Source organism: Heloderma suspectum, chromosome 1, assembly GCF_057233095.1.
Source record: "Heloderma suspectum isolate Gila_16-S chromosome 1, 16-S_ref, whole genome shotgun sequence".
NCBI classification, from domain to species: Eukaryota; Metazoa; Chordata; class Lepidosauria; order Squamata; family Helodermatidae; genus Heloderma; species Heloderma suspectum.
Genome location: NC_139458.1, coordinates 282,408,387 through 282,432,951, shown reverse-complemented (window position 1 = coordinate 282,432,951; position 24,565 = coordinate 282,408,387). Strand labels below are relative to the sequence as shown.

Here is a 24,565-nt window from a genome sequence, read left to right as displayed (position 1 = left end):
AGCCCCTACAGGAGGGTTGTTTAGTAGTAGAGAAAGAGTAGAAGAGAAGGGAGAAACTCCCCTCTGTAAGCTACTTTTACCCATCCACCCCTTTGGGCTTCCTCCACTTCAAAGCATCCCCTGCCACAAGTGCTTTGCAAAAGAGAAGGGACTGTTCAGAGTTAGTAATATTATTTATTTATTTACAATATTTTTATATTGCTCCACATCAAAAGATTTCGGAGCAGTGAACATCAAGGATAAAAGAGTAAAACATCATGTTAAAACAATTAAAACATTTTAATAGAGACAAGTTCAATTAAAGTTATATGCAGTTGCTGTTTAACATTTAGTTTGTGCCTGGGAGGGAGCAGTACTGACAGTCTTGAAAAGAAACATCTGTTATTGTCATTCATATAAACCAGGCTTGTTCCTCCTGATGTCTTCACTTTATTCACCAATACTATATTGCCCAACAGACTCAGCTTTACACAGGTTGGACTAGTCCTCAGTGTGATACAGTGAAGCCTTCAACCAAACTTACCAGGTACCAGTTGGACACATTGTGCCACCCTGTCTGAGTGTAGGAATGCTGACTGGCACCACTACGCATGGCCCCTGCCATGGTGCACCCCTATAGTCTCTAGGGGTCACTCCATTCCTTTGAGGGGGGCTGCCCCAGAGCAGTGGGGAGAGACAAGTGTATAACTCTGACCCTCGGTATACTAATCTCCCCTGGCTTCAAACTGTATCAACTGCAAAGCTATGCACTGGTTAGGAAAATCTGCCCCCATTGACTGAAAATGTTATTGCATGCTTCAACCACATGGATACGTTAAAATTAATTAAAATGAATTATTTCATTTTAAAAACAAAATAACTGCAAGGTGCATGCCCCATGGGTCTTCTTAGTAGGCATGCTAAGTTTCAGGTGTCTAGGTTTCATAGTCTCGGTGCTATGGTGCTGACAGACAACCAAACACCCCCCTCCTTTTTTATTATAGATGAAGCACGGTATGTTAGAACAATTCTTAGCAGTATATTTTTATTTTATTTTGGAGAAGTATCTTAGGTTTATTTGAGCAGAATGGCACCAGTCAAAGCAGGACTGACCAAAGACATTTTTCTGCCTGAGGTAGAACTGCAAAGTGCACCACTCCCCCCATCCATCATCACGGTGCATAGAACCCAAGGCCAGTCAAGTTATTTTGGCACCTGAGGCAGAAAATCCTACAACTGCTCCTCCTGGAAATAAAAATATAATAATTACATCTCTATCAATTTGGTGCCCTTTCATGGCACCCCAGATTAGTTGCCTGAGGCAGCCACCCCATTCTGCCTACTGGTAGGGCTGGCTCTGAGTCATGTTTAATCACACAAAATGTATATATGCAGAAAACTGCTCCATGACAGGCAGAATCCAGCAGTTGAAGATTCCCCACCCACTATTTCACATGCACATAAAGGAGTCCTACCAGAACAAAACCTGGCAGGCTTGAAGCAAAATAGATCCAAGTTGTGAGGGATATTCAGCTATTTTGGAATTACTGACCTGGACCGAGAGCTTTGCAAATTGTTTACAGTTCTTAAAAAAAAACCCCAATATAATTATAATATAAAACACTACCCACTAGCCTATAGTAATACCCATTTTTAAAGGCAAACTACAAATTGCGATAAATACACCTTTTAAAAAGCATGCGCAAACTGGTCACTTTTATTTTGAAGAAAAAGCAGCAGAGGGACTCTAATCTGGAGTGTGCTCCTAATCCAGACAGTTTCCTGCCAAAAATTCCACCCCTGAAGATTGGTCCCCAAAGATGCTGTTTAATGGGAAAAAGCACTTTCAGGAGCAAATAGATTGGAGGGATTTTTGGTGGGAAATTGGTGCAGGCCCCTGACCTGGATTAGAAGATGTTGCTTTTTAATCAAAACAGAAGTGGCCATTTTAAAAACACTTTTTAAAAAGAGTGTTCATCAGGATGTGTAGTTTGGCCCTTAGTTTTTTTTTTTTATCGTGTATGGATTTTCATGCATCCGCACTTCTTCTGCATCAGTGATTTATTGAGCACATGCAAATCTGCAAGAGTACATTTTTGTTTTCAGAGAAGACTAGAAACTGAACTTAAGGAGAATCTTTATTAAGGTCCATTTTTTTGTGAGGCACTGCTATACCAGTATTTATTTTTTCAAAATGTAATTGCTGCTCTAGAGGTACATAGTAATGGATACAGTGCAGTATCAACCATTTTTATAATGCGATCAAGTGCCACATACAAATGCATAGTTTTGTAATTGTGGGAGAAGTAGGAAGCGTTTGAATGGCCATGTGTGTTTTATCTTTTGTGTTTATAGCGCGAGCACATGCCATAAGTCAGAGAAGAGTGCTGCAATCACTGGAGAAATAGGAGAACATGCTGCCGTTCCAGTTCGCTTTTTTTTTGTCTTCTAACTGCATGTGTACTTAGAAGTTTAAAAATAAAGTGTGTGGTTATTCACTGCTGTGCAGCTACTGTATGTAGGTACACAGTACATTTTTGTTTTCAGAGAAGACTAGAAACTGAACTTAAGGAGAATCTTTATTAAGGTCCATTTTGTTTGTGAGGCACTGCTGTACCAGTATTTATTTTTTCAAAATGTAATTGCTGCTCTAGAGGTACATAGTAATGGATACAGTGCAGTATCAACCATTTTTATAATGCGATCAAGTGCCATATACAAATGCATAGTTTTGTAATTGTGGGAGAAGTAGGAAGCGTTTGAATGGCCATGTGTGTTTTATCTTTTGTGTTTATAGCGCGAGCACATGCCACAAGTCAGAGTAGAGTGCTGCAATCACTGGAGAAATAGGAGAACATGCTGCCGTTCCAGTTCGCTTTTTTTTTTTGTCTCCTAACTGCATGTGTATTTAGAAGTTTAAAAATAAAGTGTGTGGTTATTCACTGCTGTGCAGCTACTGTATGTAGGTACACAGTGAAAACTAGCCACAAAAATAGTCATGGACTTCCTGCCTGGAAATCCATGAAATCAGTGCCATGAAAGAACAGGGAATGAAAGGAGGAGGAGAAAGTAGTGTAGATCCTATGATGGGAAGGGGGGGGGGATGTTGCAAAACAGCTTTAGGGCAACTCCCACAAGTAAGAATTATAATACTGCTAGATTGGAACATAGGGGCCGCGGTGGCTTAGTGGTTAAGACGCTGAATTGCAGACTGGAAGGTCGGCAGGTCAGCAGTTCGAGACCCGAGTGCTGCGTGACGGAGTGAGCTCCCGTCTTCAGTCCCAGCTTCTGCCAACCTAGCAGTTCGAAAGCAAGAAATTGCAAGTAGATAAATAGGTACCGCCTCGGTGGGAAAGGTAACAGCGTTCCGTGCACCTCGGTGTTCAGTCATGCTGGCCACATGACCACGGAAGCGTCTTCGGACAGCGCTGGCTCTTCGGCTTCGAAACGGGGATGAGCACCGCACCCTAGAGTCGGACACGACTGGTTGGGGACACCTTTACCTTTTTTACCTTTAGACTGGAACATGGATATATTTGCAGTACTCAGAAACCATAATCACCAAAAGTGAAAAACAAAATATTGAAGGGAAAATAGTGACAAGACAATGTGTTGGAAAGTTTGCCACGTGCCTCATGTATGAACCAGATATTACAGTACTGGGATAAAATGCTAGTGTAGAGTGGTCCCACATTTTCTGCTGCCTTCCTAGATTGGAAAGTAGACTGCATTCCTTGAGGGGCCCACTTGTAACTTGGTATGCAGTATTTCAATTACACCCCACCATTAGCCTGGTGTTGCTTTGTTCCCTCATATTTCCAAGAAAGGTGTTTTTTGTCATGGAGGGTAGGAGTAGGCTGGCACTACTTCTGCATTTTGCAACTGATCCTGCGCAGTCTTGGATAAGGACATTTTTGCCGGGGGCAGGGTGTTACAGGTTTGCTCTTCCCAATGTGGGTGTTTTGATCATGTCCCTCAATGCTTGTTATTCAGATGGGTCTTTTTGAGGGGGAGTCAATGTACACCAGTTGCTGGGGAACATGGGTGGGAGGGTGCTGTTGCAATCATGTTCTGCTTGTGGGTTTCCTGTGGGCAGCTGGTTGGCCACTGTGTGAGCAGAATACTGGAATAGATGGACCCTTTGTCTGATCCAGCACACCTCTTCTTACGTTCTTATGACTAGGGTGACAAACAAGCCAAGTGCTACTTCAAGCAAGGTGGCTGAGGTGGAGCTAGAAGCCTCTTGGGGGGCACAGAATGAGAGAGAGAGAGAGAGAGAGTATTCAGGACACAATCGTGGCCAGTAGAAGGTGGCCAGCTTCCAACTGGCTTCCCTGTCCGCAAGATTTTCTTATGTAAATCCCATCTAGAACAGTACCTAGAAATGGAATTGCCTCTTCATGAACAATGTGGGGATACTAGTATTCATAAAGAGCAACAGGAAAAGAATATGAAAAGACTTGGTGCTTCTGTCAGCCACTGTGGACACAAACACATCCTTCTCTATTGCTACAGATGAAGAGGAAGTCCCAGCAGAGCTCCAGGTTGAAGGAAATGACCCAGAGGCAGAAGCAGTAACACTCAGAATGGGGAGGATACTGGACAAGGTATTTATTACCCGCTACATAAATAGCTTCTTTCTCTTTCTTTCTTTCTTTGTTTCTTTCTTTCTTTCTTTCTTTCTTTCTAATGGCAGTAAAAATATTAGCATCATTAATTATACACTATAATAAATTAATTTAACCTTGCATTTAAAATAGTTAAATTATGAACATAAAAATTAAAATAACAGGTATATTTAATTATAAAGAACTTTGGATGGTTAATAATAATTATTTTTAATTTGCATAATAAATTATAAATAACCACACCACATCATAAATTGTTACATACGTTGAACTATTATACTGGATTAATTTAGGGAGCAATCCTATCTAGATAGGCAGCCCGCACTGAACTTGGAGGCAACCACCTATCCAATGCAGGGCAGGAGAAGCGCGGATGGAATCGTCCCCTCCGCACTTCAGCCACCCTGCATTTGTGGATAGACAGCTGATTTTGGCTGTCTAGCTGCGGGAAGGTGGAGCGGGGGAAGCAGCTGCCAGATGTGTCCATGTTGGATGTGTTGTACCGGCACTTCCACCTTCCCCAACCCGGAATGTCCCCAGGAATGCCCCGTTTTCGTTGCACTGTGCTCCTCTTCCGACTGCGGAGTGCGGGGACATTCCGAGCTGCCTGCAAGGCAGCATGGGGTGGGGGGAAGGTCGCTTCTCAGGGAACCGACTTCGGAGCGCAGGCTCCAAGATCGGTACCTGGAAACTGACGTATCCTATGGCTGTCTAGCCACTGACTAGCGGCCATAGGATTGCTCCCTTTGTTAGCATAATATGTTAGCATAATTACTTAGCTATGATCTAAATCAAGGGTGGGCAGACTTCAGGCTTGTGGGAGCTACTTTGTTTTTTAGTAGAATCCCAAGATCCACCAACTGGAGCCAGGAGCAAAGACATGTACTTAAAGAATCCTGAGGCCAGGCATTTGGCTGCATTGCTGTTGTTTTGCTGTGGTTGTTGTTTTCAGGAGGAGTTCACAAACCTTCTACATAAAAATTCATTTCAGCAGTATAATTTAGGGTGTGAGGGGGTAATTTTGTCATTGCTATTGTGAAACAGTTGGGAGTTAGTAATCCTTGCCCAATCTACAGCAGATCACCCAGAGTTCTACCAGCAGTTCCCAATCTACTATCTGCCCACCCTGACCTAATATATATCTATCCATAAAATAAATACCATTTTCTGTTAATAAAATAAGTAACAAAGTTTAAAATATTTTTTTTTGGGGGGGGGGAGCGGTACAAAGCAGTCTACAGCATAAATTTCCACTTATAAAAAAGTAGTCCACTTTTATTTTTTAAGGTATTTCCTTCACAGTAACATTGCCATTGTCCTTTGTGCTGCTTTTATGAGTGTCTTCTTTGCCCCCTTTGTGGAAGTTCTGTTTGAGGAAAAAACAAACGAGAAGCACTATCATTTACTTATATGCATACAACAATTGTTGTTAGACAATTTTAGAGAATGGGGTGGAGATAACTTAAAGATGCTCAGAGTAAAGCTGCTCAACATTAACTGTAATTTGCTTGAAGTTAAATAACAGTACACTCTATTCAATAAAGCTAAATCTGGTCAAAGTCAAGTTGTGTTCACTATGTGTTCAGTACAGTTATAGTCTTGTGATCAATAAAGTTACAATTGTTTAAGTATTTTTCAATAAAAATACTCACATTGATGCTGAGTGTGTCCAGTATGCTGAGGGGAATCCTCTGGTTTCACTGGGACAGGCTACTGCATGAAAGGAAAGGGTGAAAGCTACATAATTTCAAATGAAAGTTGACCATACTGAACCTAAGCAGACTGAGGGTGCAATCCTATGCATGTTTAGACAGAAAAGCATCCTGCAACTCCCAGCATTCCGCAGCCAGCATGGCTGGTGGGGAATGCTGGGAGTTGTAGGACCCTTTTCTGTCTAAACATGCATAGGATTGTGCCCTTAGGCAGATATAAGCCCCTTGATTTCTCAATCACCTAGGATTAAACTGCTAACATGAAATAATTTCTAATCTGAAGGTGTGCCCTAGAGCAGCTGTGAACCTCTTTCAGCCTGAGGGCCAAATTCAATTCCACAAAAGCGGGGGGCGGGGGAGGTAATTCCAGTGGTGGGTGTGGCTAAAATACCAAAATACCAGTTTCCCCCCACCTAACTCTCAATTTTCCCCCTCCCAAACCTGATGGTGTTGATGGGGCAAAGATATATGAAGCGAGCACCTCCATGACCCATGAGAAATGGAAATAAAAATTCAAGTTAGTGAAATTCATCTCGCCAAGAAGATGCTATTTCTTCCCCCAGCTCACCTAACCCTTAATTCACTAGCTCTCAGCCAGTGTGGGATGAGTCCCTTGTGGGATGTGGGATGAGTCCCCTACAGAAGGGGGTATAAATTTTCAGAGGGGGACAGGATCCTGAAACAAGTGGAGCCTTCTTCTCCTAACTGGCCAAGACATCAGTGGCTTGACTCTACTGTAGCAGAGTGTCCTGATTCAATGTGGCTTTGTGGAGATGCCTGCTCCCTTGGTTACCCCATCATCCCAACCTGATTTGGGAAGAGAGTTGGGTTTGTTCTGATGGTGTTTTCCTGCATGTGGTTTTAGGAAGGTCCCAAGCTCAGAGTTTAAGACTGCCATGACTCCATCCACCTCCATGCAGCCTTCCCTAATCACAAAAGGGATTTTGCCCTCCCAACCTAGTTACTCTTCTCTTAATTCCAAAGGGGCCTGACCTACTATTAACCCTCTATGGGCCACTCATTTCCTATGTCTACCCTCCCAAAGTTAAACCCACACACTCCAACCCACCTCTGGATGTATATCCTTCCGAGCTGCTGCACTGCTGCCATGCCACCAATCTTCCCATTGTAGCAGCTACCATAGGAGACATCTGCCATGGCAACAGACACCATGGCTTCTGCGACACATGATGTTAGGCTGTGAGGTATAATGTTATGCTTTGTTGCCGGAAGTCATCCTGGAAGCAATGGAGCATGAAGCCATGAATATGTTCATCCACTTTCAAGCCCCCCTCTCACAAAAATTCAGAAAACGGGGAGGCCTTTTATAGTGTGCAAACATTTTCATGAAATGTGACATCACATTTCGGGTCCACACAATTTCCAGTTCGCTTCCTGGCAATTTTGCCTATAAGTACACAATGGCTTTCAAACACTTGTACAAGTGGCATTCATAAAACGATAGCATAACAGGATATACTTGGTTCTTCTTCTTCTTCTTCTTCTTCTGCTGCTGCTGCTGCTGCTGCTGCTGCTTCCTCCCAATGCCCATGTAGGAGAAATGTCACATTTGATGTAGTTCTGTGAAGTGTAAAGCTATCGTATACAAAGTATGCGTACTCAACTCAGTTCAAGTTTGTTTAAGAACACAGAAAGCTGCCTTATACTAGGTCAAACCATTGATTTATCATCTAGCTGACTGCCAGCAGCTCTCCAGGGTTCCAGGCAAGGATCTTTCCCACCCGTACCTGGAGATACCAGGGACTGAGCCTTGGACCTCTCACATACAAAGCATGAACTATATACTCTGAGCTATGATTTGTCCTAGCCATAAGCCATAACAGAACTCAAGATGATAAAATACATTAACACATATTAGTTGCAATATAGACAGAATTGCAAATTCACAAAAGAAATTACAAAACAATTTCCTCAAAACTCTAGAACAGAATGGAACTACTGACCACACATATAACATTTGCAATCTATTGCCTGGTGGGTTAGAAGTACATATGTGAAGTGATCACATACAAAAGTACAAAGGGTGGATCCCAATTTAGTCATACTCAAGGTATACACATAGAAATCAATGAGACTTAAGTTAGTCATGACCTATGACTAAGTTTGGATCAAAGCCAAATAATTGAGAAGGATAATTCATCTGTGCAGTTGCTTTGGATTGCAGAGATGGTTACCACTGTGTTTGGTCCAACTGGAATGATATCAACAGGCCTATGTTATAGTAACAATCCTGAATCATACTCCAATAACTCTGAGTCTAAGGCTTAAACATTATTACACAGGTATTAGTGCCAAAGCCAGTAACAGAAATTCTGAGTATCATGTTGGCAGGCTGCTTGGCATGGAAGCCTGACAGACACTCTGCCCCAATATTTTGTGTGAAATGGTGTTGTCACTTTTTCAGCCTAGCACCCAGTGTAAAGACAAGCCTGAAGGGGCTTATCTGGTTGGAATGGGTGAAACAAGCAATTGCCTCATAGGTCCCTAGCATCTGAACATGTACTTAGGTCAAGATTCAGCAATATGACATAAGCAATCACATTAAGATGGAGTGCTTCATGATTAGATGAGGCACAGTAATCAGGAGACAGGCATGAATACCTCCCATGATCCCCAGGCAAAGAGTTGCATACCCTGGTGTTTGGATTAAGGTTCCACTTCACCACCCTTAAGCACTGCTTGGAGGACTCCTGGCTTGATTAGATTTTGACAAAGGACCTCTGAAGTGTTAACCCCCCCCCCACAAAACTACTCTTCCACTATTCTTTTTGTCCAGGGATGTGGTTCCCTTTCAAGCACTATAAAAACCCTGGTCTCCAATGCCCTTCTGAGGAACTGACACTATATGCTCCTAGTTCATGGCAAGTGAACATAGATCCCTGTCATTTCCAAAGGTGGGCTACCATACATTTCTGGTGCATGGCAAGCTCAGTGTGTCCAGCTGTGTCCGTTGGCTCTCACTCCTTTTGCTGAAATCCACTGGAGAAGGAAATGGCAACCCACTCCAGTATTCTTGCCAAGAAAACCCCATGGAACGTATCACAAGGCTAAAAGATATGACGCCGGAAGATGAGCCCCTCAGGTCGGAAGGTGTCCAATATGCTACTGGGGAAGAGCAGAGGGTATTTCCAAGTAGCGCCAGAAAGAGTGAAGCGGCTGGGCCAAAGCCGAAAGGACACTCGGCTGTTGATGTGTCTGGTCGTGAAAAGAAAATCCGATACTGTAAAGAACAATATTGTTTAGGAACCTGGAATGTCAGATCAATGAATCAAGGTAAGCTGGAGGTGGTCAAACATGAGATGGCAAGATTGAACATCGACATCTTGGGAATCAGCAAACTAAAATGGACAGGCATGGGCGAATTTAATTCAGGTGACCATCATATCTACTATTGTGGGCAAGAATCCCTTAGAAGAAATGGAGTAGCACTCATAGTCAACAAAAGGGTGGGAAAAGCAGTACTGGGGTACAATCTTAAAAATGATAGAATGATCTCAGTATGAATCCAAGGCAAACCATTCAATATCACAGTAATTCAAGTCTATGCCCCAACCACTGATGCCGAAGAAGCTGAGGTTGATCAGTTCTATGAAGACCTACAACACCTTCTAGAACTAACACCAAAAAAAGATGTCCTCTTCATCATAGGGGATTGGAATGCTAAAGTAGGAAGTCAAGAAATCACCGGGATAACAGGCAGGCATGGCCTTGGTGTACAAAATGAAGCAGGACAAAAGCTAATAGAGTTTTGCCAAGAGAACACGCTGATCATAGCAAACACTCTTTTCCAACAGCACAAGAGGCGACTCTACACATGGACATCACCAGATGGTCAATATCGAAATCAGATTGATTATGTCCTTTGCAGCCAAAGATGGAGAAGCTCTATACAGTCAGTCAAAACAGGCCCTGGAGCTGACTGTGGCTCAGATCATGACCTGCTTCTTGCAAAATTTCGGCTGAAATTGAAGAAAGTAGGGAAAACCACTAAACCATTCAGGTATGACCTAAATCATATCCCTTATGAATATACAGTGGAGGTGAGGAATAGATTTCAGGAATTAGACCTGATAGACAGAGGAACTATGGATGGAGGTCCGTAACATTGTTCAGGAGGCAGCAACGAAATCCATGCCAAAGAAAAAGAAATGCAAGAAAGCCAAGTGGCTGTCTGATGAGGCTTTACAAGCAGCTGAGGAAAGAAGGGAAGCGAAAAGCAAGGGAGAAAGGAGAAGATATACCCAACTGAATGCAGATTTCCAGAGAATAGCAAGGAGAGACAAGAAGTCCTTTTTAAATGAACAATGCAAAGAAATCAAGGAAAACAACAGAGTGGGAAAGACTAGAGATATCTTCAAGAAAATCGGAGATCTCAAGGGAACGTTTTGTGCAAAGACGGGCATGATAAAGGACAAAGAAGGCAGGGACCTAACAGAAGCAGATGAGATTAAGAAGAGGTGGCAAGAATACACAGAAGAACTATACAGGAAAGATCTGAATGTCCCTGATAGCCATGATAGTGCGGTCACTGAACTTGAGCCAGACATCCTAGAGAGTGAAGTCAAGTGGGCCTTAGGAAGCATTAGTAACAACAAAGCTAGCGGAGATGACAGTCTTCCAGCTGAGCTATTTAAAATCCTAAAAGATGATGCTGTTAAAGTGCTGCATTCAATATGCCAACAAATTTGGAACACTCAACAATGGCCACAAGACTGGAAAAGGTCAGTTTACATTCCAATTCCAAAGAAGAGCAATGCCAAAAAGTGTTCAAACTACTGCACAATTGCGCTCATTTCACATGTCAGCAAGGTGATGCTCAAAATCCTACAAGCTAGGCTTCAGCAGTATGCAAACCGAGAACCCCCCGCCCCCAAGTGGATCCCCCCCGGGACGAGACTTACCTGGGGCAGATCTTCCGGGAGGCGTCGGCTGCGTCGGCCGGTCTTCCGGCCGGCTGCCGCCGCCACCTTTTCCAGTGTTAAAAAAAAAAATGGGATAGGCTACGTACAGATTTACGTAGCCTATCATGGCTAGGTTTAAAAAAAAGGAAAAAAACGACGTGATAGGCTACGTAAATCTTTACATAGCCTATCACGTCTGACTTTAAAAAAAACAACAACGCGCGTACGCAAATGGCGGCGGCTAAGTGTCTTTCGTACATCCCTACAAATTTGGAACACTCAATAGTGGCCACAAGACTGGAAAAGTTCAGTTTACATTCCAATTCCAAAGAAGGGCAATGCCAAAGAGTCTTCAAACTACTGTACAATTGCGCTCATTTCACATGCCAGCAAGGTGATGCTCAAAATCCTACAAGCTAGGCTTCAGCAGTATGTGAACCGAGAACTACCGGAAGTACAAGCTGGGTTTCGAAGAGGCAGAGGAACTAGAGATCAAATCGCCAACGTTCGCTGGATCATGGAGAAAGCAAGAGAATTCCAGAAAAATGTCTATTTCTGCTTCATTGACTATGCTAAAGCCTTTGATTGTGTGGATCACAACAAACTGTGGCAAATTCTTAAAGAGATTGGAGTACCAGACCACCTTACCTGTCCCCTGAGAAACCTGTATGAGGGTCAAGAAGCAACAGTAAGAACCGGACATGGAACAACCGATTGGTTCAAAATTGGGAAAGGAGTACAACAAGGCTGCATATTGTCACCCTGCTTATTTAACTTATATGCAGAGTACATCATGAGAAATGCCGGGTTGGATGAATCACAGGTCGGAATTAAGATTGCTGGGAGAATTATCAACAACCTCCGATATGCAGACGATACCACCCTAATGGCAGAAAGCGAAGAGGATCTAAAGAGCCTCTTGTTGAGGGTGAAAGAGAAGAGTGCAAAAGCTGGTTTGAAACTCAACATTAAAAAAACTAAGATCATGGCATCTGGCCCCATCACTTCCTGGCGTATAGAAGGGGAAGAAATGGAAGCTGTGACAGATTTTACTTTCTTGGGCTCCAAGATCACCGCAGATGGTGACTGTAGCCATGAAATTAAAAGACGCTTGCTCCTTGGGAGGAAAGCTATGGCAAACCTAGACAGCATTGTAAGAAGCAGAGACATCACCTTGCCGACAAAAGTCCGACTAATCAAAGCTATGGTTTTCCCAGTAGTAATGTATGGCTGTGAGAGCTGGACTATAAGGAAGGCTGAGCGCCGAAGAATTGATGCTTTCGAACTGTGGTGCTGGAGAAGACTCTTACGAGTCCCCTGGACTGCAAGGAGGTCAAATCAGTCCATCCTAAAGGAAATCAACCCTGAGTGCTCATTGGAAGGACAGATATTGAAGCTGAAGCTCCAATATTTTGGCCACCTAATGCGAAGAGAAAACTCTCTGGAAAAGACCCTGATGCTGGGAAAGACTGAGGGCAAAAGGAGAAGGGGACGGCAGAGGATGAGATGGCTAGATAGCATCACCGATGCAATGAATATGAACTTGAGCACGCTCTGGGAGAGAGCGCAGGACAGGAAGGCCTGGCATGCTATGGTCCATGGGGTCACGAAGAGTCGGACACGACTGAACAACAACAACAACGCTATTTGCGTTCCCCTTTATTTTCGCCGTCATAGTCTATGTAAATATTTACATAGATTCAGACGGCCAAAAATAAGGAATGCAAATGGCGGCAGCCGTCGCCGCCGCCATTTGCGTATGCATTTTTTTTCCCCCCGAGCCCTCTGCGGCTGGAAACCTGGCTGCAGACCTCTCTGGGCTGGGCCTGGCTGGCTGTTCCGCAGAGCTGCCGTGGAGCACAGCTGGCCATCGAGGATTCCGGGTGGGAGGAACGGCTTGTCTCCTCCCCCGTCCAGGATTCCGGGTGGAGGGACGGAACGCCTCCCCCCCATCAACATAATCCGCGAAAGGTAAGTCACTTTCGTACATCCCTAGTTTGCTGTCTGATAAGGACAAAGGTCAGCCCCCTGCCCCCTGATAATCCTGCTAACTGTAAATGGTATTTCAGAGAGTTGAAATTCATGCATCTGGCTTTGCTTGTATTCTGGCATAAGAATCACTTGCAGGAGTCCTCACAGATCCTGCACATCATGTCACGTGAACTGGCAAAGAGATGTGATGGGACATAACTTGTATTTGTATTGTACTTGTAAAACATGTAGCAGAACTTTATCCCCTGTGTTCAGTCTTGATTTCTTGACTAGCTCAGGAAGTACTAGACTACTCTTCCCAAATACGCATTATGCATGTATTGCATTTTAAATTGGGAATTATACTGTAGCTATATATAGGTTTATCTGAATGCATCAAAATATCCACTGATGAGAAGGAAAAGCTCTGTGGTTCTAATCGGAATTTTAGCCAAGTGGAGGTCACATTTGTGAAACCCTCAAAGGCATACAACATTCTACTAATCCCTCCATAAATTCCATCTTATTTGAAAACAGTAATCACCCTTCTTTCTATGAATCAATATAAACACTATCCTAAGTGGAAAATATCTAGGCTGACAGAGATAAAATTTCACCTGGATTTCACTTACTCCCTATGGCTGAAAAGGTATGGGAACATATTACATTTTCTGTGTAACAAGCCTCATTCATCAAAGGCTCAGTTGTGCCTCGCCTTCAAAGTGTAGCAGCCTTGAAATGGGGGACAATATAAAGCAAGTATCCTTTATGAGACAGTCAGAAGGATTTGCGTTTCAGCCAGAGAGAATTTTCCCTCCACCCAAGATTAAGTTGCAACAATCAGAGTTTTCAATTAATTTTCCATTTTCTTGGCAAGTTCTGAAGGAAAGGTGAGACAAGCCCCTTCAAGAGGTTAATAGTGCCTTGGATCTTATGTGTGCCTTCTCTGAGTTCAAACTTGCTACATTTCCTGGATTATCAATCTTCACCAACAAAAATGAGAGTGAAAAACAAAAAATTCAGCCTCAGGGAAGATCTGGCCTAAATAGTTGGTACCATCATTTAATCAAATTTATAATTCAGTATACTTTAGGAGAAAAATTGGGGACGTTTCCAGACATTTTTGAACACATTTGAGGTAAATAGGATTTACCTCACTGATTTATAAATGATTCATGTTCGGTACAAATATGGAACTCTCTGCTCTGATTTATGGCTCTCCTTTAGAAAGCAAATCCAATTTTGAGTTATGACAGTTTTAGCTGTAAATATTTCATTTTCTAATTAAATAATGGCCCCCTTTAAGAATCTTCTCTGACGTCCTGTCTCATTTTAGAGATTATACTGTCATGTTCTACCAAGACATCTGTAAAATTAAAAAACAAAAACACTGTAGCCATCTTCTTTCACAATCTGATTTTTATGAAAAGGAAGTATGAAAAAATACACATAGAAGGACACGAAGAACATGAAATATGTTCTATATTTTACAAACAAATTATTCATTTTGTAAAAGGTAGCCTAAATGTGATATCTAGACATATCTTTCATATGTTATGAAATATCTGCAATAAAATTAAATAGACATACTTTGATTCTCATCCAATTTAATTCCTGGCAATTTAAACAAAATATTATGTACACATATAATTCTGTACGGACAGCAGGGCTAGCTCTACCATTAAGCAGAATGAGGCAGCTGCCTCAGGCAGCAGGTACCAGGGGCATTGGCGCCAGCCTCCCATCCATTCCTCCTGAGTGTTCCCATCCTCCTGAGCTGGCACCTTTGTTGTAGCAGTTTGTGTATTTTGTTGGCCTGGGCTGGCTACTGTCTCATCTAATTGCCTTCTCCCATCCAGCACATAACAGAGAGTGCATTTGGGAAAGGCCCATTACTGAGCAAGCAGGTAAAGAGGCAGCAAGCCCAAGCCATACACTCCAGCAGCCATCATGCATGCACATGTCTTGCTCATGACACATGCTGGCACTGCTGCTGCTGCACTGAAACACTGAGCGGACAGCAAACAGTTGCCAGGCAGAGTGGTGAGCAAGCGGCAGTATGGTGTTGGAGGAGAGAGCTCTGTCTGCCACATGGTCTACTTTGTCCTTCCTAAGCTAGTCTACTGCCCTCAGGTGTGTCCCACTGCTAGTACTGAAGTCAGAGTCAGCTCCCAGTGTATGTGGAATGGGGGGGCACTATCTTGTCCTTTGCCTCAGGTGGTGAAATGTCTTGGGCTGGCCACAGCAGGCAGAAGGGCAGTAGTGCATGTCTTCGCCACTGTGATCCCAGTGTGTGCATGTGTGTGCACACACCCTGGTGCCTGCATATGAAACGTGCCTGGAAATGGGAGAACAGAGGAGGCAAGGCCCCTTCACCCAGCATTGATGTTATGAGCCTGAACATCAGTGGCTTTTGTGAGGAGAACAACAAACTCCGAAGTTTGCCATTATGCACCCCCCATTTCTGATGCCATTGCCACTTCTGTTTGTATTAGTAATGGGGAGTGCTACAGTTCCCATGGGGCCTTGTGCCTGGAATGCTGCTCTTGTAGTGGTCGAAGCACCAAGGAGATTGGTAGGAAAGGAGGCCCTCCCTGCTGCTGCCATCAGTTGCATCTTGGGGTGGGGGGAGCAACAATTATGCAGAGTTCAGGATTCAAGAAGGGCTGCAAGAGTCTTGGATGGAAAACTTTGGATACCACCACTCTTCCAATAGTATCAGGGACAAGATAAAAGTAGGAATTTCAGAACTGGGTTTGGGGGTGTTGGGGAGAAATTCCAAACAACAACAAACTAATTTTAGCCAAGCCCACTCTGAGTTAAGCCATGCCCACTCTGAATTGAGTGCTATGTTGAGTGCCATTTTTTTGGTAGAAAGGCGGGGTACAAATCAAATAAATAAAAGAATAAATAAAATAGTTTATACATCACTAGTTGCAACTTCAAAACGGAATGGGAAGAGGTGTGTGTGTGTATGTGTGTGTGGGGGACATCTTAGTATTCAGTGAAATGTAGGATGGTTGGTAATATGAAATATGAGACACCCTTATTTGATGAACAGACTTGTGATGCCTTATCTCTATAGTGCCATTCCTTGCCAATAAATAACAGACTATTTGAAAAAAGTAAATACATAATCAGAGATTAATGCAAGAGTGGAAATGCCCATTAAAGGGACTGTTCAGTCACTCAGTGACAGATAACAAGGTCAAACTAGAATTGTAATTTTCAGGGTAAGAGGGAATAAGGGCAGAGGCTCTTCCTATTCATTACAAAAATAAGTCAAGCTTTCTCTGTATTTTATCTACTTCCCTCCCTCCCACTCTTAGATTGTAAGTCCTTTGAGGACAGAATCACAACCACCTAAGTGTATTTGCCTCAGTCATTTTGAATAGAGTAGGTCACAATTCTACTTATATAATTAAGGGCATACTCCTATGTATATTTAAAGTCCTACAGCTCCCAGAGGGAAGTTGCAGGACCATTTTTCTGTTGGGAGTTGTAGGACCTCTTTTTCTGCCGGGAGTTGTAGGACTGTTTTTCTATCTAAACATACATAGGATTTCACCCTTAATTTATACTAGAATAAACTATCCATAACATGCAAAAATAAATATATTTAAATTCACTATAATTTATTTTTTATTGGGTTTCCAGGGTGCAGATTTGTTGAGTAACAAGAAATTTAGCATTTCTGAATTGTGTATTCATAAATTTCCCTTGAGGTTAGGCCTATGTAGTTGAATAAAATTGATAATCATAATCCATTGCCTTCCACTCTTATCCTTACATATATATTTTTTCATTATTTAGACAGGATTATTTTTGCTCTCTCTGGATAGTTCAGTGTCCATTCACATACCTTTTGATTTTGTTACTGCATTAAATAATGATTTTTAAAATCATAGCATGTCAGTTGAAATGTTCAGATTTATTCCAAATTGAAAGGACCCATAAAGCTCATACAGATAACCTAAGTACCCCAGGGTGGGCTTCTTCACCTCTGAGTATGTTCTTCACTTGTATTATCCTGTTAACTAGGATGGAGAATTTTGGTACTTACACACACAGGCCTTTTTAAAAGCAGAAATAAAGGAGTAAGCTAAAGTTCTCTTTTATTTCTGTTATTGTAATAACAGATTTCTAGATCACCAAATATTTATACCAAAATATTTGTTAGCATTATTGTTTTTCTACAAATTAAGGGCCAAAACAGGCATTACTTTCAATCTGTTTCTAGCAGCTATGTCTTTTTTTCTCAATGGGGGGGGGGCGTAGTATGGGGGGAGCAGGGGGGCTTTTAAGATCTGGATTGGAGCCCCTGAACTTACTCCAGAATAAAAAGGGGAAATATGTAGATGCTAGATATGTATTTAAAGTAATGCCTTAACAATGTAGCTCAGAGTTTTATACATTGTTAAAAAAAATAATATTAACAAATCTTGTGTGTGTGCGCGCGCATGTCTGCACCCACATGCAGGGCTGACCCTATCATTAGGAAGAGTGAGGCAATGGCCTCAGGAGGCAGATGCTGGGGGCAGCAGCAGTAGTCCTCTGGCTGCTCCTCCTGAGCTCACCAACATTTCCCTGCTGATGGAGGACAGATCCGTGTGTGCCCCAATGCCAGTCCTCATCCCCTAAATTGGCGTGTTGCCCTCCGGTGTGCTGGAGGATGCTATCCCATTGACAATATTGAAGTAAGGTTCAGCTGGCAGTCCAGTCAGCATCTGTATGTGGAATGGGGGAGCCATCTTGTTCTTTGTCCCAAAATGTCTGGGACCAGCCCTGTGTGAGTGAGAGAGATGCCTGAACCTTTACAAGCAATTCTGCTTTTGGATGGAAAAAAACTTGTAGGTGCAAGAGACTGTGGGCAAAGAGGAACTATACACCTTTAGCAGGAAGCAAGGACGTTGGCTAAGTACTTGGAAGATGGTTGGCAAAAGGGCTCTGGAGTTAGGGGTCTGAGAAACAGAAGGTAAAGTGGTGGAGGCAAAGGGACATGATAGGAATGTGAAGTTTGCCACCATGTCATCACTCAATAAAAGATGAAGCCAATCCTAGCTGATGAGCATGATATATCCACCCATGACATTCTAAAGTGTATATTTAAAATGTTTTAGATGTACATCTGAAATGAAGAGGCTGTACCATTGACAGGAATCCAAAATAAAACCAACATGAAACCACCAAATTTAAAACAATGGAGTAGCATGACTTATCAAGGCCAGGAAGGCATAACAAGGAGCTGGAACCCGTGGGCATCTCAACACCAGCCTAAAATCCTGCATTTAAAACAGGGCTTTCTACTTCCGTTTTAAATGCAGGATCACAACTGACTCCCTTTACACGTGCTTCCTCCCCCCTCCCACCTGTATCTGAGTCTTCCATTATCTTTCATTGATCTCGCTCCTCTTCTTGCCGCTTTAACTCTTTTCACAGAGGAAACTGAAGCAGAACACAACGGGGTAATTTGATAGCTCATTATCTATGATCTATTTAAAAACAGAACAAAGGGCATTTAGTGCAGGAGATGCCTTGAATGATCACGGCATGCAAGAACCCACAAACTTTAATGAAGGAGCAATCTCAATCGCAAGATAAAAGCTCAGTGTGAAGGAGCCCCTTGTCTGGGAACTTGTTGCTGGTTAGAGGCTCATTGTGCTGCTGGCTCTCCCCCCGCCCTTTGTTTTGTCTTTCAGAGGATGGTTACACACCCTTTTTAATCCACAGAGCCTTTGAAGGGACTAAAGGCAAACATTTGTTAGCTCTGCTCTAGCAATGTGGGGCTTTTAGTTATGTGTGGTTTTAATTGTGGGTTAGTTTTAATTGTATTACATTTCTATAAACTGCTTTGAAGTCTCTTCTGAGGGCAGAACACGGTACAGAAATTAAGAAGCATTGTCTCCAGCTTGGTGGAAATGGGCTTATGATGCTATAGATTTGTTTATACCAGAGGTGCGGAACCTCCACCCTGCAGGCCAGATAAGGACCATCAAGCTGGCACACTGGCTTATCCTCAACACCCACCCACTCTCCTTGGATCCACCTCTCCTCAGCCCTGTTTTCCATGCTTCTCAGCTGTTTCCTGAAGAGTGGGAATCACAAGAGAAGTGAGGTTTCAGCCCCTACTGCTCAGCTGATCTGCAAGAAACAGCTGAAAGGGGAGGGAGGGAGAGAGAAGCAGAAAACAATAAGGGGGAGGGGAGAGAAGGGATAGATAGATAGATAGATAGATAGATAGATAGATAGATAGATAGATGATAGAGACAAATGGATGATAAATATAAGGGGTACTAGAGAGAGAAAGACAGAAGGAGAGAGAGAGGGGGGAAGAAAATAGGGGACAGAAGGGAAAGTAATCCACTTCTGGTTTTGGTCATGTCCATCACTTACGCAGGAATGAAAGTGGCTGAAGACTGTTTCCACCCCTGGTTTATACAGTGTAGGTAATGATACTTTACAAAAGCTTTAAATCAAACAAGACTCCAAGGTCACCCACTCAAACACTTGTATTACAGTTAGAGAGATGTGGGCAACACTGAAGTCAAGGAATGGCTGATGGATGACATACAAAAGGTTTTATTTTAATTCTGTTAATTAGCAATAAATTATAGTGTAGCAAGCAGTTAGCTTCCTGAAGACAGCTAAGTATTAACAGCAGCTTTATTGTTTCTTCCCCTTTTCTAGACAATCCCTATTTCCATCTGATAGGAAACAGAATTTACAGTTCTGTGCACTAAAGCTGGCATAACTTCAGAATCCATAAACATTGTGCCACACATGCTTTCTATACTTTCTGCAGAGGATGAAATGTCAAATAATTTCTTAGAGTCTTGGCAGTATTAATTAAGTAGTTGCAGAGTGAATCATAGTAATGGAGACCCTGGCATATATTTATTTTATTTATTTTTTGTATTTGTTGACATGCACACCTACAGTGATCACCATGTCAGCAATTTTAAACAGCAGCCACTAAATGACTGCATGTATGTGTGTCAAGTTCTCCTTTCTGAATTTGAATGTTGAATAATCTCCAGACGCTCTTACTAATTGCATATTTGTCAAATATTAGATTTTTGTATTTGACACGCAATTACATTTGATTTCAGTATTTGATATATGACATTTGATATTTGACACTACTTGGTGCAAAACATGGCAGCTAGGCTGCTAAATGGTGCATGGTATTGGGAACTTGTCTTGAAAGACCTGTACTGGTTGCCAGTTGCTTTCTGGGTATAATTCAAGGTGTTGGTCTTAACCGTTAAAGCCCTAAATGGCTTTGGACCTGGCTGTCTAAGAGATAATCTGTCTCATTTTGAACCAGCCTGGATAGTAAATTGAAATTCTGCAGGAGAGGTCCTTTTGAGGGCACCATTACCTGCAGAGGCCTATTTGTCAGGCATACGTGAAAGAACTTACTCTTGGGTTGCTCCCAAACTGTTGAATGTCCTCCCCCCAAAACTACAATTGGCCCCCACTCTTGACTTTTAGAATGTGTATGAAGGCAGATGTTTTAGTCTAGCCTTTTAAATCATGTAGTTTTAATGTTCTGATGTTTTACAGTTTTTAATGGTTTATTTTTATTGTTTTCAGGTTGTATTTTTTAAAAATTGGTGTGCACCACCTTGATGGGTTTTTAAGCAAATAACGTGGTATATAAATCTTAATAATAAATATTGATAGTTGGTATGTAATGGCATTTAGTACTTGATAGTACTGATATCTGATGTGCAGTGGTATATCACAATGACTCACCTTTCTGCCTTCAAGGAGCACTTTTCACATTGATTGGTCTTGCTTATACTTGTCTGCCATCACGGACCTCTGCACATTGCAGAGAATTCTGAGTGCACACTCAGTTCATCCAGTCTTCCCATAGCAGAAGATGCTTTAGGAAAACTTATCCACAATTACTGAGAAGGAAGCCCTGAGAAGCTTCTAAACATCCAAGAAGGCTGTCCAGGGGCCAGTTTAAATTTTATTTATTTGTTTCATTTCTATACTGCCCACAATAGCTGAAGCTCTCTGGGCAGTTCACACACATTACCAAAAAAAAAAAAAATAATAATTAAACCATTTGATACTATTTGATGGTTGCCAGGGAACAGTATTTAAAACTGAACAGTTATTTAAAAATTGACATGTAATAGTATTTTTAAATTCTGACATTTGATAGATAGCATGCAATGGTAATTAGCAGATGACAGCATTTGATTGGTATTAACATTTGACAGTTGACTGCTTCTAAGGTTTTACATTTGAAGCCTGCCAAAAGAATAAAGAACCACTAACAAGTCTAAAGTGTTCAAAATTTGGAATGCTGAGGTAAACCCTGTGAAAACAACAGAGAACAGAACTTTCTAAGTAAAAGAGGAAGTGGGTGGCTAAAGGCACCCCATGCATGTTTTGACAGACAAAAGCATCCTGGGAGTTGCTGGGAGTTGTAGGACTTTTTCTGTCTACACATGCATAGGATTGTGTCCTAAATGAATGAACAGGATAGCCATGGATCTTTTTTTAAGCATACATCCATCCAGGTAGTTTTTAGTGATGGGACAACTTCCCTCATCTCAATTCAGAATAGACTTGTGCAACTATGAGCTCTCTCAGAGAAATCTCATATGTTTCCCCCTGTTCTTTTGAAGAATTCCCTGCTGGCTCGTAATATTGATACATAAACACAACCTAGTGTATTTGCACACATCTGCTTCTTTGCATTGTCAATTGGGAATTGCCATTTGTTTTGTAGCAGAGAACGAAGTGCATTGCTGTCCATGGAGACTTTTTTCTTTTTTTAGGCACTACATGATGGGCCAGGAGTGGGGATAGGGAGGACATTTCAGAAAACAAGTGGGGGCGGGGAGGAGGGTTTAAATCTCCCTTACGTGCACAAGGTAGTCCTGATCCTGATTGGGGCCCTACACACTTACTTCAGAGTAAGTAAGAAAGAGAGAGAGACGGTCAGCTGCATCTTACATATTTAGTGTACTCATTTAACTAGCCATTTGACATTCTGAGCCAGAGAACAATGTCTGTGGGAAATGGATCTCAACATATTTGGTAGTTATGGACTGGCCAAATGTACAATGAACCAGGTAATTCCAGATTTGGGCATCATAATTTGTGTGGTCTTCTTTTGTTAATAGATTTATACGAAGCTTACTTCAGATGAATAGTAGGAAGTATTGTTGCCCATTACAAAAGTGTTTTTGCCTTAACTGCAGGAGGAGAGGAATAGTGCCTCCCTTAACACAATGAGCCATCTTTGGTGCCTAGACCTCTCTGTGACATATGTGCCTAGGGTTGTCAAATAAAATTCAATATAGGACCGGATTCTTATGCAATTTTTTTTCTAGCTGTTGCAACTACAACCACCAGTGCAAAAAAAAAAAGGGGCTTCTTAAACTTCTCTCTTGCTCAGTTATCAAAGATGCATTTAGTAATATCCCATATGAAATCTGGGAACCCTACTTTTCCTGGCTAAGTAACACATAAAGATAGGCACTAACCGGTTTGGTTGCAGTGTACATAATTATTCCACTCTTCACTGAGCAAAGTGGCTGGGACCCTGAGGACCAAATATTATGTAATCTTCTAGTTTTATTAATTACAGATGTGTATGTGTCCTCAATTCTTACTTTAAATTAGGGCTGTGCACCACTTTGGCCTGAAGCCCAAGTTCTGAGCTGAATTGGGGTGCTTCGGGCCACTTCCTAGGTGAGGTGGAGGGGTCACAAAGTGGGCCAGGTCGCTGTGAAGCGCTTCAGTGGTGCTTCGGAGCAATCTGGAAGCCCAGCCATGCTGCCACCGCTAGCCCCCAGCTCTTACCTGGGCCCTCAGGATGCATGCTGGCAACCTTCTTCCTGTTCCAGGGAGTTGCCATATTAAAAATGGTGACTCCCTGGAACAGGAAGACGGCTGTCAGTGTGCATCCCGAGGGCCCAGGTAAGGAGCTGGGGGCTCACGTGGAGTGGGGGTAGGTGGGATTTGCCCATCTAAATCCCACTTTGGCTCTGGAGGCCAAAGCAGGTCAGGGACTCCCCCAAACAGGCCTCTGAAGCAAATCAGGGGGTTCCCTGCACAGCCCTAGTAGTGTGCCTAGTGAGGAAGGCTTCCCTCTTCCCACTTTAATCCTAATAAGAACAGAAATTTCCCCTCCCACACAGCTAGGGGCTTTAGAAAAAAACCTTCCCATTTGCACTATGTGGGAGGGGCAGTTTCTCTTCTGATCAGGGCTGGGGAAGTAAGCATTACCTACCTGAGCATTAATAAACAAAAATCGAATAGTTACATGCTATACAGAAAGTGTAATGTGTGTAATTTGCCCTGAGCTGGTGGAGGTGGCCCTGAGTGGAGCAGAAGGAGTGTGTGTCTTGGGTGGTAGATTACTCCTGAAAATCTGCTCCAGAGCATTGGGGGAACCTCTGGAATAATAGTCTGGCGACATGCAGAGGGAGGAAGCTATCAGCAAAAACCTCCTCCCACCATTTACCAGTGGGATCCTCCCTGGATCTCATTCCCATCCATGAATGGAAGTGAATTTTTAGAAATATGGGTACACTTTAGGCCACACTAGCATCAGTGTCGTGGCTGGTGACTTAGCAACATCCAATACTTTGAATCTCAAGTGACCTTGAAGGAAATATTTGAGGAGCTTATGATTCCAACAGCACTGTGTTTCTTCCTGCTATGTCATCACGTTTGAATCAAATGGATTTAGAAATACAGACAACAGTATATAATTGCATTCATAGAGACCTTTGGTAGCTAAAAGTGTCTGTGAACCAAGGCTGCTTAGGTGTTTTCTTTTTAAATGGTCCCTGCTATTCACCTGCAGTTAGAAGAGACTGACTCCCCAAAAGAACTGACCTCCAACAGCTGATTTTATGGGATCAGCAAGATGACTGATTGAAACTGATCTGCATAATTCCATGGAGCATGACCCTGTGTGACTTCCAGAATGCTACCTTGCTACTGCTCACTTTATCAGCCTCAAGAGCAAAGGTTCCTGGCTCTTTCCCAATAACCTTTTAACTCCAGCCAGAATGGTCAAGGATGTTTGTTTTAAAGACAGCCTTTCAAGTTGAATCCCACTAATGCCGCCAAAATCAACTGCAAAGCTCTTGTTATCAGTCCCCAGGATCAAAATTTAAGAGGCCAGAAAATGTTGCTTTTTCATTTGGGGCTTTTCCTTTGGGACTCATTCCTCTTAATGGTCTGCCAGGACCTCTTTGATGATTCTCAGGATGTACTACAAGACTCATTTATTTCTTTTAGGTACCAAGGAGTGCTCTTTAGATTTCATGTTGCTTTCACTTTGAGCTGGTAAGTGCATTTTATTTTTGATTTT

The 24,565-nt window shown here is 42.5% G+C and overlaps 1 protein-coding gene and 1 long non-coding RNA gene across 2 annotated transcripts in view; both read right to left on the bottom strand.

Annotated features, from left to right (window-relative positions):
* Positions 1-24,565, bottom strand: part of DLGAP2 (DLG associated protein 2) — a 511,080-nt gene that overhangs the window by 53,709 nt on the left and 432,806 nt on the right. The gene's annotated exons all lie outside the window — the stretch shown is intronic.
* Positions 3,995-9,455, bottom strand: LOC146359174 (uncharacterized). The gene is made up of 3 exons (XR_014786579.1): positions 7,389-9,455; positions 6,260-6,320; positions 3,995-5,973 (listed from the first exon to the last, which is right to left on the bottom strand). It is a non-coding gene; the product is annotated as an uncharacterized LOC146359174 (long non-coding RNA).